Source organism: Lissotriton vulgaris, chromosome 4_1 (assembly GCF_964263255.1).
Source record: "Lissotriton vulgaris chromosome 4_1, aLisVul1.2, whole genome shotgun sequence".
In the NCBI taxonomy this organism is placed as follows: Eukaryota; Metazoa; Chordata; class Amphibia; order Caudata; family Salamandridae; genus Lissotriton; species Lissotriton vulgaris.
The window spans coordinates 291,523,829-291,539,291 of record NC_141691.1 but is presented as its reverse complement, the minus strand read 5'-3'; positions in this window follow the sequence as shown (position 1 = coordinate 291,539,291).

Genomic DNA, 15,463 nt, shown 5'->3' with positions numbered 1-15,463 from the left:
CTAAAACTGTTCTGTTACTGTTTCTACTTCTCAGGATTATACCCTAGATCCTACTATCTTTTTGCCAAAAGATCTACCACCAGTTCACTATCAGCGTGTGCTTGGGATTGTGAAAGAGTGTGCGGGTTCTTTTCTTTCAACCATTCCAAAAATTCAGCTGCCCTAATTTCTGAATGGAAAATTTTAAATTGGCCGTCTCTTACCACCTTCAGTCTACTAGGGTACAGTAGGTATGCCTCACAGCCAATTCTCTGGAACGGAGTTATTAACTCACGCAATCTCCATCTACGCTCTACCGTCGTGTGACAAAAGTCTGGTCTGGCAAAAAATTCTACCTCTTGGTATCTACATTTTGTCTGTGGCCTTGCTTTCCCCATTATCTCTTCCCTCAGCAAATAATTGCCCACATATATTAGAATTGCTCTGGGTTTATTTGAGCCAGCCCCCTTCCTCTGTACAAATGGGAATCTGTGAACACGTTGGATTTCTGACTCCCAGTCCCAGCCTTTTATATCTGGCAGTGCCCCCTTAAGAAGCTCTATTGTGTAGGCTCTAATATCTTTTCCTTCTCTTCCTTCCGGAATACCTAAGAGTCTTACGTTATTCCTCCTCTGCCTGTTCTCAAACTCTTCAAGCTTCCATAACACATCGCTATTAGTTCTTTCCTGCTCTTGTCTAAATTCCTTCCAGCCTTTCATTTCATCTTCCAAATTCCCTGTTCTTTCTTCAACTTCCGTAAGTCTCCCTGCCAATTCTGTACATGCCTTGCTTACTTCCCGAAGGGAAATTTGTATTTTTTTACTTTCCTGCCTGGCTCTCTGACTCTCTACCCTCGCCTCAGTTTGGATTTGTTTGAGCATTGAAAAAATCATTTCAAACCCCTTAGGTGAGTCTTGGCCTTGGGAATGTGACTGATTATGAGCCTGGGTATGGATCTGGGTCTGAATATCAGATTGCCCTTGCCTAGCCCCCTCCTCAGTCCTCCGTAAAAGGCCCGTAGTTTCATCTATGCCACCAGTGCCCTCTTTGTACATCTGAGAAGTGGCTGCGTAATCCCAGTCTAACTTTTTTGCAACGCTAATAGCAGCTGGGCTTATAGATCCTTTCGCTCTTCTCCTTTTTTTGGTCAGGACTTTTGGTTTACGTTTTAGAGCTATGTCTTGTGTAGAGCCTGATGTAGTAGTAGTCCCCGTTTCCAACCCAGACACTGTCAGATCGCTTCCTGAGTCTGCAATAAAGGGATCCGACTCACCTCCCCCAACCGCCCCCACCTCTTCCCCTTCCTCTTCACCCTCATTGACAGAAAAAAACATTCATCACTAGGAGAACCAGTTATGGTTTTTGCTACCTTAGGGTCACTGACAATTATATCCTTCATGTTATTAACACCAATATCGCCAATATCACCATTTTCGTTGCCATTACCGTCGTCATTTCCGTTACCACATCCTTTTCCAGCCCCCCCTCCATCTGAATGTATGCTTCTACTACCCTCTTGGCCACTTTTCCCTATTACAGGTAGGTTGATAACAGACATCTTATGAGTGTTGAGGCTACTTTCCCCCTCTCTTATCGCCTCAGTTAATGCCTCTGTTAAAGTCAATACGTTGACTGCATCTGCTCCGGGAGGTAAAGCATCCTCCCCAGCATTCTCCTCAACAATGTGTATGGCTCTGTTATCTTTCGCACTGCCAGAGGCCTCATTAATAACAATGACCACGCTGCCCTCTTTAGCACATCCTCTTATGTCCTTCTCGAAAAAGTTCTCATCCCTCTCCTGAAGTAGACTTCCTTGAGACAGTTCAGTGTTTTTATGTGCTTTTTCATTCAGAATAGTCACGTTTTCTGTCCCTGTCAAAGCACAGGATACCAGGAGAGTGCTATCTATCACTTTCATAGGGGCGCCATATTCAGGTTCAAAGCCAAATTCGGGCACAGAATCCGGTTCGCCTTCATCTTCTAGTCTCCCAGATTGTACCCTTTCTAATTGAGCTATGGCCACATTAGTATCCAACGCCTGAGAGCTAGCAGTAACAGGAAAAAAGGCCTCTGATACTAACGGCTGCCTCAGGTTCCCTTGTTCTGTTAATTTTCCTTTATTTGCTTTAATCACAGCCCCTTTATTTTTTTCCTTTTTCTTAGGTTTCTCCCCCACAAAGCTGCCAGCCTCCTTACTTTTTACAGCAGTCTTTCCTTGTTCGGCAGTGCCGACCTCTTCCTGGGTTTGTGTCAGTTTTTTGGCTCGAAGGTTCGCTGCCGGCGCATCAGACTCACTCCACGCTGCTTTCTCCTCTCGCAAAACCTTCGAGATTTTTGGCGCCATTACACGCCACGCACCTGACAGCGCTGCTGCTACCAAGCTCTGCTGCCGAAAACGCCGCTGCCTCCGTGACTGCCGATAGCTCTCCCTCCAGGAATCCGCCTTCACCATCAGCTGACAAGCATTGCCCAATACACGGGTCAGCACTGCATCCACCGCCGGGAAGGTTAGTGCCTCCGACAGTGCCTGTGCAAAGAACCACATCGGCCGGCTTCCTCTTCGTCTCTCCTCGTATCTGTACTTTTCCTTTTTTCAAAAATCCGCCGAAATCCACCGCAGCTCCGCCAGTGCACAGAATAGGTACAATCCGGTGTTTTTTAGCGTTTCTGCCACATCGGCCGGCTTTTCTCTTCGTCTCTCCTCGTATCTGTACTTTCCTTTTTCAAAATCCACCGAAATCCACCGCACCTGCCGCCAGTACACAGAATAGGTACAATCCAATGTTTTTTTTAGCGTTTCTGCCAATCGTTCACCTCATTGCTCTACCCGGGACAGGGAGCGACAGGGAGCACGTCCTCCACCTACAGACTGTCAGCGGCCATCTTGCCCCAAACAATAGAATTTCGGAATGCGTGTGCTTTCTGTCGCGGTAATTGTGTACCGTTTCGGCAGAGGGCACAAGTAGGACATATGTGCAGTCAATTGCCCCCAACACATGCGGGAAGCCAGTTATGGTCTAGAAGCCTAGATTGGTCTCCAGCTGTTCCTGCGCAGTGTGGGGGCAGTTAAGGTGCTGGGGTACCAAGCTGATGATGGCATCCAAGACAGTTGTGATTAACTTTGATAGGGCTAGCTTCGAGACTCCTCCGAATTTGGCAGTTTTTGGTTGGAAGGTACCAGAGGCCAACAGATGCAGCACGGCCTGCAACTTTTGTCTGCTGAGGGATGTTGGTTGTCTGCTTTGTTGGTACTGTCAGCCTGTGGGCAATAATGGTCAGGATGCCGAGGATGGTTGTCCTTTTGAGATTATAATGGGCAATGTCATCCTCTGGTGTTAGGTCTTTCATGCTTGTGAAAGAGTACTCATCTGGCAACTCTAAATCAGGCCCTTTGTGAGCAGAGTTGTCTCTGTTTGTTTTTTGCTTCGACCGAGGTCGTTTTTAGATTTTACACACCCAGCAATTTTGTCGTGATTCTCATGAAGAAAATCAAGCACCAGCAAAGCCTTTAGGCCAGGCTTTTTATTAGCAAATGGCAACTGAGTATTGTTTCGCATATTTTTATGTGAGAATGTATTAATATGTGTAACTAAATGTGGTGCTAGACTTGGTGAATTTCTCTCATTGGGAACTGAAGACGGGCTGAGTACCTAGGTGTATGGATAACTCAATCTCTGAGTGCATGGGTGAGTGAGCAGCACCAGATCATCCATAAAAACATCCCTGTGCTCCTACCTCACAGTGAGGGAGTTATATTCCTTCGCTGTATTAGGTTTTACAGCCGGGAGGAAATCCCAGATGATGAAGCATGTCACCTCGCTGAGTGATGGGATTCTGTCCTATAAGGTAGGACTTCCTGTGTAGGTTCAGTTCTTTGGTGCACCATAGGCACATATGTCATCATAGTTTTAGGTGGCATTTGGTGGCCCCCGTTTGTTGTCTATATGTAGATTGGGGATTTAGTCTGAGCTGGTCTTTAAGCTTTTCGATCGGGCCTTCCTATCCTGGGTTGTACTGTTGTTCCATTATATCCATGCAGATCTATGACCAGTCCCTTTCCAATGCAAAGAAGGACTACAGAATGTGGTCTCTGTTGCTCCTCTGGTGGGAACACCATAGGTAGAGCACATCCACAAAAAGACCTCGGGCCAGATGTAGGTGGCCAAATACCAGTCGGTAACGGCCATTTTCGGCCCTTACCGACCGGTATTTGGAGTTTGAGATGTAGGGGGCCTAAATATTACCGAATCGGTAAATTTACAGAATCGGTAGATTTACGGATTCTGTAAAATACTGAATCGGTAAATTTACCGAATCGGTAAATCTAGATGTAGGTGGCACTGAAAACAGTGCCACAGGCCCTTAAGAATTTGTTATTTACCACAAAATAATATTTTGTGGTAAATAACGAATTCCAGTGTACATGCACATCATGCATGTACACCTGTGCCATGTGGCACACATACATGCCCTAAGGGCATGTATCTGTGTCACATGGCACACAAGCCAGAATTAGGGGTGCAACTGGGTATTAAAGTGACACCCTGTCGCCCTTGACAATTCGCTAATTTTACCGAATCTGTATTTACTGATTCAGTAATTGCCATTGATTCCTAGGGGCCTGAAGGCCTATAGGAATCAATAGCAATTACCGAATTGGTAAATAGCGATTTGGTAATTACCGAATCGGTAAATACCGATTCGGTAATTACCAAATCTTAACGATTCCGTAAATGTTACCGAATATTTACCTACATGGCATTTACCAATTTGTAAATATCGAATCGGTAAAATTCTGTATTTACGAATCGGTAAATGCCATTTACCTACCTCTGGCCCCTCCTGATTTCAAATGCAACCAATGTAGAAGGTAGGTTTTTGTAAGGTCAGAATGTTTAGAACGGAAACAATTACAATTTCCATCAATTAGTGTTCATCATATACATGTCTCTTTATTGGTCTAAACCTCAATATAGGTATTATGATTTTGTGGTGTAGAGATCCCAATACTCCTCTATATTTGGAAGAACTGTGCTAAAAATCCTTCAATTTCAGCTGATATAAGAAACAGAAGGCTTTGAATGAATTCAAGAGGCAAATTGATCTTAATCATTATTGAGAAAATATAATTCCTTTTAGAAAGCAGTTTGCATACCTATCAAATTTTTTAGGCTTCCTTGATAATTTAAAGCAGCATGATTCTGCCAATAACAATGAGCTATTTCTGGAAGAAAATAAGGATGGTGACACCTCCCCCCAGAATCAATGGAAGGCCCTTTTAAGCAGAAGCAATTTGGCGCTTTGAGGAGAAGAAAAATACAGGCATAAGGAACCATTACTGTATGTATAGGCATTTATATAGCGCACTACTTACCCGTAGGGTCCCAAGGCGCTTCGACCGCTGCGAAACCCTTCCTGGCTTCCCTGAGAGATGGTCCCTTAATGGGTATCTCCAGGGTGAGACCAGGCATCCCCGGCGGTCTGGTGGGGCCGTTAGTGAAGATGAGGCAAGCTAATGCCCAGAGTTGCCGAGTGTGATCGCTGATCAGAGTGGGCACCGAGGCGAGAGAATTATCGAGTCCGCTGACCCTGGTCCAGAAACCTGCCGCACCGGGAATCGAACCCTGGTCCCGGGCCGTCCTCTGCTCTCGGGTCTGCCGCCTCTAACCAGTGAGCCACACTACTTCATTACTGAAAACAATGCAGACTATAACAGAAAAATAGTGCAGTAAAAAGTTGAATATTATTTGGGTGCGGCAGTCACCCACCTCAAAAAGTGTTAACACTGACTTCAGCGTGAACCCTGAAGTCTCTATTTTAACCTGAGCTCAACCCTGTGTAGCTATACCACAAAGGAATGACTTAGGACAATGTGTAAGGTAGTTATGAAGTATCAAATGAGTAAAAAAGTAAAAACACTAAAAAACACAAACCGAATTCAGAAAATAGAGAACATTTCACTGAACAAAATAAAACCAAAACAACAAAAGTCAATAAGGGCAACTGGAAAAATGAATTTAAAACGTCTGAGTAAAAATAGAACCAAAAAGCACTAGCAATAGATCAAGACCTAGGAGCAATTTCAGACTGAGCATAATGGAGCACAGGTCAATATATTAAGTGGGTTTGTCGTATTTAAACAATTTACCTTCTGATTTTCTAATCCCCAACTTTTCATGGTTTCTTCAGCAGTGACTCTGGGTCACTTCTAAGGCTCACATGACTTCAGGGACAGAACCTAGGGGGTCTTGACTCACTCTAGCAGTAGCCACCACAGAGGTCCTGTCATGGCCCTGTTGATGCTTGTTAGCTGGTCACTTCAGGAACAAGGCCTCTTGTATCTTGTTGGGTACTTATAGATACACAGGAGGTCAGCCAACTGACCCTTGGAGTTCACTTCTTTGTCCTGGGTACAAGAATGAGCAGGTTCAATCCTACAGCACTCCTCCTAGGTCACAGACAGCAGGTGCAGTCCTCTTCTGATCTTTGATAGGTCCAGAAATGTATTCTGAGGAGGGTGACTTAGGATGCTACATTTATGGTTAGCACAAGCGTGTGGGTGGCTATTATTCCTGGCTGATCGGGATCAACCCAGTTCATCCTGTCACCAGACGTAAGCTATTGCTCTGCTCAGGGAACAGTTTTCACACCTCATTAATTCTAGCTATGCTGTTGCTGGAGAGCTAATACAAATTAGCTTTCGGGCACCTCAGGCAGGGAAAAGATACTTCAACTAAATATGTATTAAAATTCAATGTATTAGTTTACGAATAAATAAGAAAGATAGCCCTTGAATGACTCTTTTATCAATTTACTGTCAAAAGTTACAGTTTAAAGTGTATTATCTGTACTTTGACATTTTCTAGAATTCATCCATAGTCCTGCAAGTGAAAAACATGCCTTAATTTCGCACATATTCTACTTTTAAAGATCACAAATGCTACCTTGTGGGCAACGAGGTGTAATTAGTGTTGAATTGTTAACATGTAAAAACATGTTTCCTACCTGCTGAAAATTATTACTTTGATAAATGTGGCATTAGTTGTAATGGGTGCTACAGACTTCTACAGTCCAGCTACATGTGATAAGCCTGAGACCATGTTTTACAGGTGCTGCAGCCCCCAGATGTCATTTAGCATACAGGCCCATGGTTTATTTTCTACACCATGTATCAGAAACTTACAGATGCATAGTGTTCTATGTCCAGCAAAATTGGGTCCAGGAAAAGGCAAATATTCTGGGGGGACCTTCCGGGAAAGGCTCTCTCACTTTATTCAAAAAACAATTGAACTAATTCCTCTTGGAATTTTACAGTCCAAAGCAAATTGTGATTTGCTTTATATCATATTCATAATCCAAATGTATGCACAGTTGTCCAATGCATTGCCTTGTGTTACTCTGTGTTAACAGGGCATTCAATAGGTGGTGGATGGGTGTTTCAAATTCAGCTGCCCATGATAAAATCCTGTTCCATTTCTCTAAGCAGGCATAGTAATGAGTAATGTTTTAATCTCTTTTCATTTTTCTCACTTTCCCTGGGTGAAGCATTGTACAGCACACAAAGTGAGAAACACCATGACACATAGTTTTTGTACTGTTAAGGACCCCTTCCAGAACAAAACCTATGTTTTACATAATGCAGACACCCTCAATGATAGATGTTACTATTACCAATTTAGTTTACTTAAACTAAGCACCTCTGAAGCATTTACTGTGATTCAAATAGATGAGCTCCATAATTCTACACTTGTCAGCAGCGAGTATTACACTCACTGAGCCATCCACTTGGTAGATTTCTGCCCTATAAGTATGCATGCATTTTAAAGGTAACTATGTCAAAGATAGATTAGAGATGCACGGGACCTTGCATAAGGGTTCAGGAAATAAACTAAACAAGCAGGGCCCAATCCACAAAGACACCAGTTGCCATAAACCTATATTCATGGCTGAACTGAAAATGTATTCATACACAAAAAGATACCTGTCAGGTATACATTATTTAAACACTGCTTAAGGATACACCAAGGAGGCTTGCCATTATTTAGTAGAACATCCAAGACAAGAGGTGGGGATTGAAAGTTTCAAGGAGTGCTTTACATTGAAGGTTTGTGAATACTTACCAAATAGTGAGGCTTTTGGTATTCACTCACTTCACTATGACCCATTCTGACCCTGGAAAAGCTAGGATATGCCGGATATGTACTCCAGCTAGGGTTGGAGTAACTTTCCTTCCACAGCAGGAAGTAGAACAAAACCACTCAACACCTGAAGAACCTAGTCAGGGGTGGTAAGCTTTATATAAAGGCAATTTCAACCCAAACTGAGTCAACTTGTATGTGAATACCTTTTTCTATGGGTGATTATGCTTTTCCTATGTATTTGCACATCAGGCTACCTTTCCAAGGTGCAGCATTATACAATTGAAGCACATGCAAGAATTATTTTCACATTTTACGCTGGAAAAGAGGATTAAAAAGAGAAACAAGTGTTGAAGAAAATTGTATTCTAGTACCAAATGCTTTTACTAATAATGTGCAAAGCTTATGTTTAAAAAGAAAACATAATTTGAATGCAAAATTTGTAGTAGGTAATCATACTTAAATATAATAGGACTGTAAATTAAATAAAATGCAGTGATTTATGTTAGTCTAATAGTAAATGCAATGTTAACTGAAAAATAATTAACACTGAAACTCCTATTTTTCCACATTGAATATTTTTTTGCGCACAATGCTTTTCCTTTTATTTCAAATGCTGTTATTTTTCAGAAGCCTTCTGTTAGCTAGTGAAATAGTCATTTTCTATGTATTAGGCAACTGGTAGTGAGTTCCCACTGAGAGAATGGAAGGTGACTGGAAGAATGATTCATGGGAATAGCTGTCTGGATCTCAATGAAGTACCTTTTCACGGTTTAATGTCTGAAAGCCTACAAAGGGGAGTTTGCTTATGCCCAGGAGTTTGCTGATACTCTATTGGAGGATAAAGAACACAGAACAAAATAATGTTGCAACATATAATGTGTGCGGTTATATTAGTGTGTGTTCCTAGAATAGCTAGCTAGATTCAGGATGTATGCAAATATATTCTATATGGATCAGATCTGAAATTGGTGCAACCCTCATTGTCATTTGTTGGGTGCCCCTGTAGCTGGCAGCTCTTGCACAGTAAATGTTTGACATTCATGCTGCTTTTTTACTGTTGTTTTTATTATGTTAGCTGAGAGATATTTCCCAATAGTACCATAGGGAAGTGGTCCAGAGGTCACCCTTAATGTGTGAGTGTGTGTGTGTGGGTGTGCATGTGTGTGTGTGGGTTGTGTGTGTGTGAGAGAGAAATAAGTGGAATGATTGGAAGTAGAGTCTTTGGAATTTATGGATATCCAGGCAGAACATCATAGTGTTTGTTGTTCTCACATTTGATCTGGTAGCTGTCTCAATGAGACGAGTGATGTTTGCTGGATGATTATCATACATATCAAAGAAGTCTACAATTGAGGTTCTGAAAATTACGAATTCGTTCGTAATCAGCCTCCATTTTGTGATCGCCGCCATTTTATGTTGCCCTCACTCAGGCAGCTCGGCGAACGCAATGTTTTTGTTGTTTCTGCCCTTGCGTGTCAGGTGGCTTCTCTGCCTATGTTTATTAGCGAGTGTCAGGATCTGGCCGAGTACACTAATTCCTGTCTGAGCTGATTATTCCCCGTCAGGACTACATGTTGGTTCACACCATTGTTTCCTTTAAGTTATCTTATCTACTGTCCTTCGCTACATGTCTCCTGCATTCTCCTGTTTCACGACTGTCCTTATACGACACACAGCTGTGTTTTCTCTGCTTGTAAATCGAAAAATGTGGATTCATTTTGTAATTTACTTAAGGGGTCGAGTGACAAACGGGACCGGGAATTTGAGTTGCCTTAGTCTTAAAACATTGTTTCTAAAGTTTGCCTATAGCTCATGCTCGTGTGTAATTGCCTTTTTGCATTGTGTCATAACATATATAAACCTGTGCACCACGGAGTTAAGTGGCAGTCTCTTTTGAACCTAGTTGCATTGACAACTTCTAAGACCACTGTACTAGCTGCAGCTAATAAATACCATCTTCTACGCCAGACGAAGAGTCCGTGTCTCTGTATTTGATAAGGCAGGTGAACTCCGGGGATTTAGGCGAACCCTGCGCCGCCGGGCCTTAAGGCTGCGGTTCTCCAACTGGCGCCCAACGTGGGGCGACTTCAGCGGTAGCGGTTGAGCCAGAGGGTCATGAGGAGCCCCGCAAGAAAACTCCAGAGGAGGCGCACCACCTGATCGACCCCTGTATGTCTGAAGTGGACCGAAGGTCTTTGACAGCGCGGCTACTCCTCTCCAACGGCTGCTGACGACTGCTGTCCTGACTGTCGCCCTGCCTTGGACCCTTCTGATGACGTTTGGTAGAGCGAGACGATAGAAGGACCTTCGCTGGTGTAGAACGATCCTTAGTAAAGTATTTGGTGGGTCGCTGCCACAGACCTTTGTTTTGTTTTGTTTTTGGTACATTCAGGTATTGCAATAGCTGAAGCCAAGGGGTGGGTACGATTGTACTGTTTCACTGATCTATACCCCTTGTTGTTCGTGATCAGTCTAGAGAAGTGACGATGCCTGGCCTGAGTAAGTTTAAGAGATTTTGTTGTTTAGGTGGTACGAGGGATTCCCAGTTAGAGGAATCGTGCCCGATCCCTCCGGTTGGAACTTCCCCTTATGAGCTCTATTCGAAACATGGTATTGCTCCCATTACCTTTAACGAGACATGGGTCCTATATACGAAAAATAGTGGAGTTTTGAGATGGCCCCAGAATGGTAGGTTTGATCCCACTATATTAGATAATCTAGAAACGATTTTGTTTAAAAGAAAAGCCCGGCCGGCTATGTTTGACTCCTTTCTCCCAAACAGAAAGAAATTAAACAAGCAAAAAAGGATAAGAAAGCACAAGACATGTCGATTTTACAGGCTGCCCAACAGTTTAAAGATAATGAAGTAGATGGTGCAAGGGAGGTATCAGAGAGACAACATCGTATGGCGATAGATAGATGCTATCCGATGCTGCCTACTTCCTCTTCAGATAAAAATAAAGGAATTAGAAGAAGATGCCCTAATGACTTGTTTATTGAATTCCCCTCCGCCCTATGTGCAAAATGCTACCGCACCTCCGTTACCCCCTCCTGTTGCTCAGCAAGTGGTTGCTCAGTTGCCAATTGTTCAGCAACAGGCTCAGCCTATTAATGCTTTGTTGCCTGCTTCTGCTCCATCCTCACAGTCTGCAATTCAGCCTTCGCCTTCTCCTGCTCCTACTCTTCAGCCTGCTATGTTTCAGTCTCCACTGCCTTCTACATCTGTCATGCCTCCTATTCATTTGAAGGATTCTCCTACTTCGCAGAGGAGGATAGCGGATGCTGTTTCGAGTTTCTTTTCTCCTCTAATTGGGTCATTTAATCTGTCTTCAGCTTTCTCTAGACAACAATCTCGTTGTCAGCTTCCTCTTACGGACGAGAAAGTAGTTTTGGGATCTCTCGCTCGTCGATGGATTGAGCAGGGATTAGAATATAGCACCGCAGATATTATGAATAACTTTTATCAATGGCCAGAACCTACGCAGAGATTTGTCTTTAAAGTTATGTGTCATACGCTTATTAAAGGTTGGGAAGATATGGAGTCAGATACGGTTCCTTCGGAATTGCTGAAGTTGCAGGCTGACTTTAATAAAGGCGTTATTGTAGGAAACAGGGTTGAAGAGGCAGTGAATAAACTCATTGCATTCCGTACAATGTTCTTGTCCTTGTTTGTTTCCGAGGCTAATCCCACCAATAAACAAGGTAGTAAGAATATCCGATGCGTGAGGTTCCTTCTGTATGGAGAGAAGAGGTGATTGGTCCAACTCTAGTCCCCGCTCATTTCCAGCGTATATGGGTCCATGAACCCTGGAAGAGGTCTGAAGTGTTGGCGCTTAAGAACACTCTTCCGGACTGCCGTAAAAATCCTGCTGGATATTATAAAGAATTGTCCAAAACAGTTGACGCTTGCATTATGAATTTGGCCGACATTGATATGCTATTTGGAAATGTGGTTCCGCAAGGTATATGGGCGCGGATTCGTAAGGAAAATCACTTGGCTGAATTAGGTGGCGATTGGGCTGCTATCAGAGCAGCGGATGCAAATCAGGTGGGCGGTGCGAAACCTGAGGATTTGATTATGGCTCTACCAGGTAGAATAATCAAATTGATGAAGACAATGATGCCTGTGGTGCGAGTGAATTGGGATAAGCTGGCCTCGTGCAAGCAAAAGAAAGACGAGAGTGTCTCTGATTTCTTCACTCGTTTTGAAGAGAAGTTTATAGACCACAGTGGTCAGGATTTGAGTGTAGAGGGTGGTCAGCGGGTATTTGTGGATAAGTTTGTATATCATTTGCTTCCCGAGTTATCGAACAAATTAAAGAGTTCTGAAAGTGCATGGGCTGTCTACTGCTAAAATATTGGCAGTATTATGAGAACAGAGATAAGGAGGAAAAGGAGAAACAAGAGAAGAAAAATAAAGATTTGAAAACAAAGGCTCTTTTGCAGCAGGCATATCCGCCTCGCTCGAATCAGAATCAGCAATCCTCCCAGTTTCAGCAGCCTCCACAGTTTCAGAGATTGTTGCAAAAGCCCGAGTATGATGCAACGCGACCTTCGTTAGGTCCTAATCAATGTGCATATTGTTAGGAAGAAGGGCATTTCAAGAATTGTTGTCCTGTTCTATTACAGCGTAATAATGGGATGTCTGCTCCCCAACGTCGTGGTAATTTTCAGGCAGGATCTAGAGGAAGAGGACGGGGTGCGTCCTCCCAGGAGCAACGTTCTTTTTCTTCATCTACTTTGAATTACTTTGATCAACAGGCAGCTCCGTCCACACAATATTACAATAATGATTATCATGTTGAAAATAGGGTCGATTATTTTCAGACTGAATAGGACAGCCATGGACAAAGTAAGGGAGTTGTGTCGATTCCAGTAGATCGAAATGGGCCATATGTTACTGTCAATACTATGGGCGTTTTAGAACCGTTTTCTTTGGATACTGGTGCGATGAGAAGTTCTATCATGCATTCTAAACTCCCTGAGGCACCTTTGTCTGGCATTATGAATACATCTGTGGGATTTTCTGGCGCCCCAGTCCGTAATCCGGTTTCTTGCCCCTTGCCTGTCTCGATTGGTCCTTATGAATTGGAAGCTTCCCTTATTCTGACGACTGGTTGTGGTGAGATATTTGCTGGGTTTGGATTTGTTAAAAAGGTAACATGCAACATTGTATTGTTCTCCTTCTGGTGTGCATCTTACATTGGGAAAGAAGTTGATGTCTTCTATGTGCTTGTCCCGAGATCAGTTTACACCTGAGTTGCTTTCTCTCCCGGAAAGTCTTTGGGCCACGGGTCCGAATGACGTGGGTCGTCTTGCGATCCCACCGTATGTTGTTACAGTTAAAGAAAATGTTAGAATGCCACATATTCCCCAATATCGCATTTCAAGTGATGGAGAAAGAGCACTATTGGCTATTGTTGATGACTTTATTCGGAAAGGTGTGGTTGAAGAAACAAGAGGCAATGTTTGTAACAGTCCTGTTCTTCCAATTCTTAAGAGAACGGATCCTTCACAGCCTCCTGTCTATCAATTTGTTATCGACCTGAGGGAGGTCAATAAAATAGTGGTGCCACAGTTCCCTGTTGTTCCGGACATTACAGCTTTGTTAACGATGATCCCTGCCTCGGCAGTTTGGTTTTCTGTGATAGATCTAAAGAATGCTTTCTTTAGCATTCCTATTGCTGAAGAAAGTAGGGACATCTTTGGTTTCTCTTTAGGTGGCCGACGTTTCCACTTTAAGAGAGCTCCTCAAGGCTATTGTGAAAGTCCTTCTATTTACAGTAAAGCTCTTAAGTCCCAGCTTGATGCTTTTTCTTTGCCTCCAGGCGCTACGCTTATTCAGTATGTGGATGACTTACTGGTGGCTGCTGATACGGAAGATGTGTGTAAGAGTGCGACTGTTGCTTTGTTGCGTCATTTGTCTGCTTTAAATCATAAGGTGTCGCCCTCTAAGCTGAAATATCCCCACCAAGAAGTGACCTATTTAGGTCATCTCTTGTCGAAGGAGGGAAGGTGATTGACCCCAGAATGCATTCATGCTATTTCACAGATGTCTGTACCTACCACACAGAGAGAAGTGCGTGCCTTTTTGGGTATCACTTCCTACTGTAGACAATGGATTTCCAATTTTTCTCTTTTGGCGAAACCATTGTTGGCACTAACGTTGAAAGATACGCCCCATCCGCTCCCTTGGACGGATGAATCTCAGAAAAGTTTTGTTGATTTACATACTGCCCTGTGTTCTGCTCCGGTGTCTGGTACCCCAGATTATAGTAAGTGCTTTACACTGTACGTTCACAAGAGAGAAGGTTGCGCATTGTCAGTTCTGACACAGCAATTTGGAGATAAGCAAAGGCCATGTGCCTATTTCTCTGCTACATTAGACCCAGTAGCTAAAGCTTTGCCCAGTTGTCTCAGAGCTACAGCAGCTGCCGCAATCTCTATTAGACAGTCTGCTGGATTAGTATTAGATAACACACTCATCGTTATGGTTCCACATGCAGTGGATACCTTGCTGAACAGAACTAAAACGCAGCATCTCACGAGTGCTCGTTTGTCTGGTTACGAGCTGACACTTTTAGCGAGTCATGTACATATCAAAAGATGTAACATGTTAAATCCACCTGCGCTGTTGCCACTCCCAGATGAGAAAGATGATCAGGAGAAACATGATTGCTTTCTCCGAACAGAAGAAGAAATGAAGTGTAGGATTGATCTAAAGGACACTCCGCTCAAGGACCCGGATGGGATCCTCTGGGTGGACGGTTCTTGTTTTAAGCTTCTGAATGGAGAAACCACTTCTGTTTATGCTGTCACTACTTTATGCACTATTGTTGAGACGGCACGTATTGGACATAATTCAGCCCAAGCAGCTGAATTAATAGCCTTGACTAGAGCGTGTGTGTTGTCAACGGGAAAGAGAGTGAATGTGTACACGGATAGCCAGTACGCCTTTGGCGTTGCACATAGTTTTGGCAAGTTGTGGAGGGAGAGAGGATTCTTCACCTCCCATGGGACGAAGATTCAGCATGGCCAGTTAGTGACTGATCTTCTCGAGTCACTTACCTTACCTACACAAATAGCAATCATAAAGTGCAGTGCACATAAGAAAGTTACAGATGATGTGGGTCGTGGAAATGCGTTTGCAGATGAGGTAGCGAAAGCAACAGCCAGAAACACTGCTAGCCGAATGTATGTGGCAGGCCCTGCAAATTGGGTTAGGGAAATTGGAATGTGTGAAGACACGGTTGAGAGTGTGAAAACGATACAGGGAGAGGCTACTGAAAAGGAATTGAGTACGTGGATGGAAAGTACGGGAATGTTATATCAGATGGGCTGTT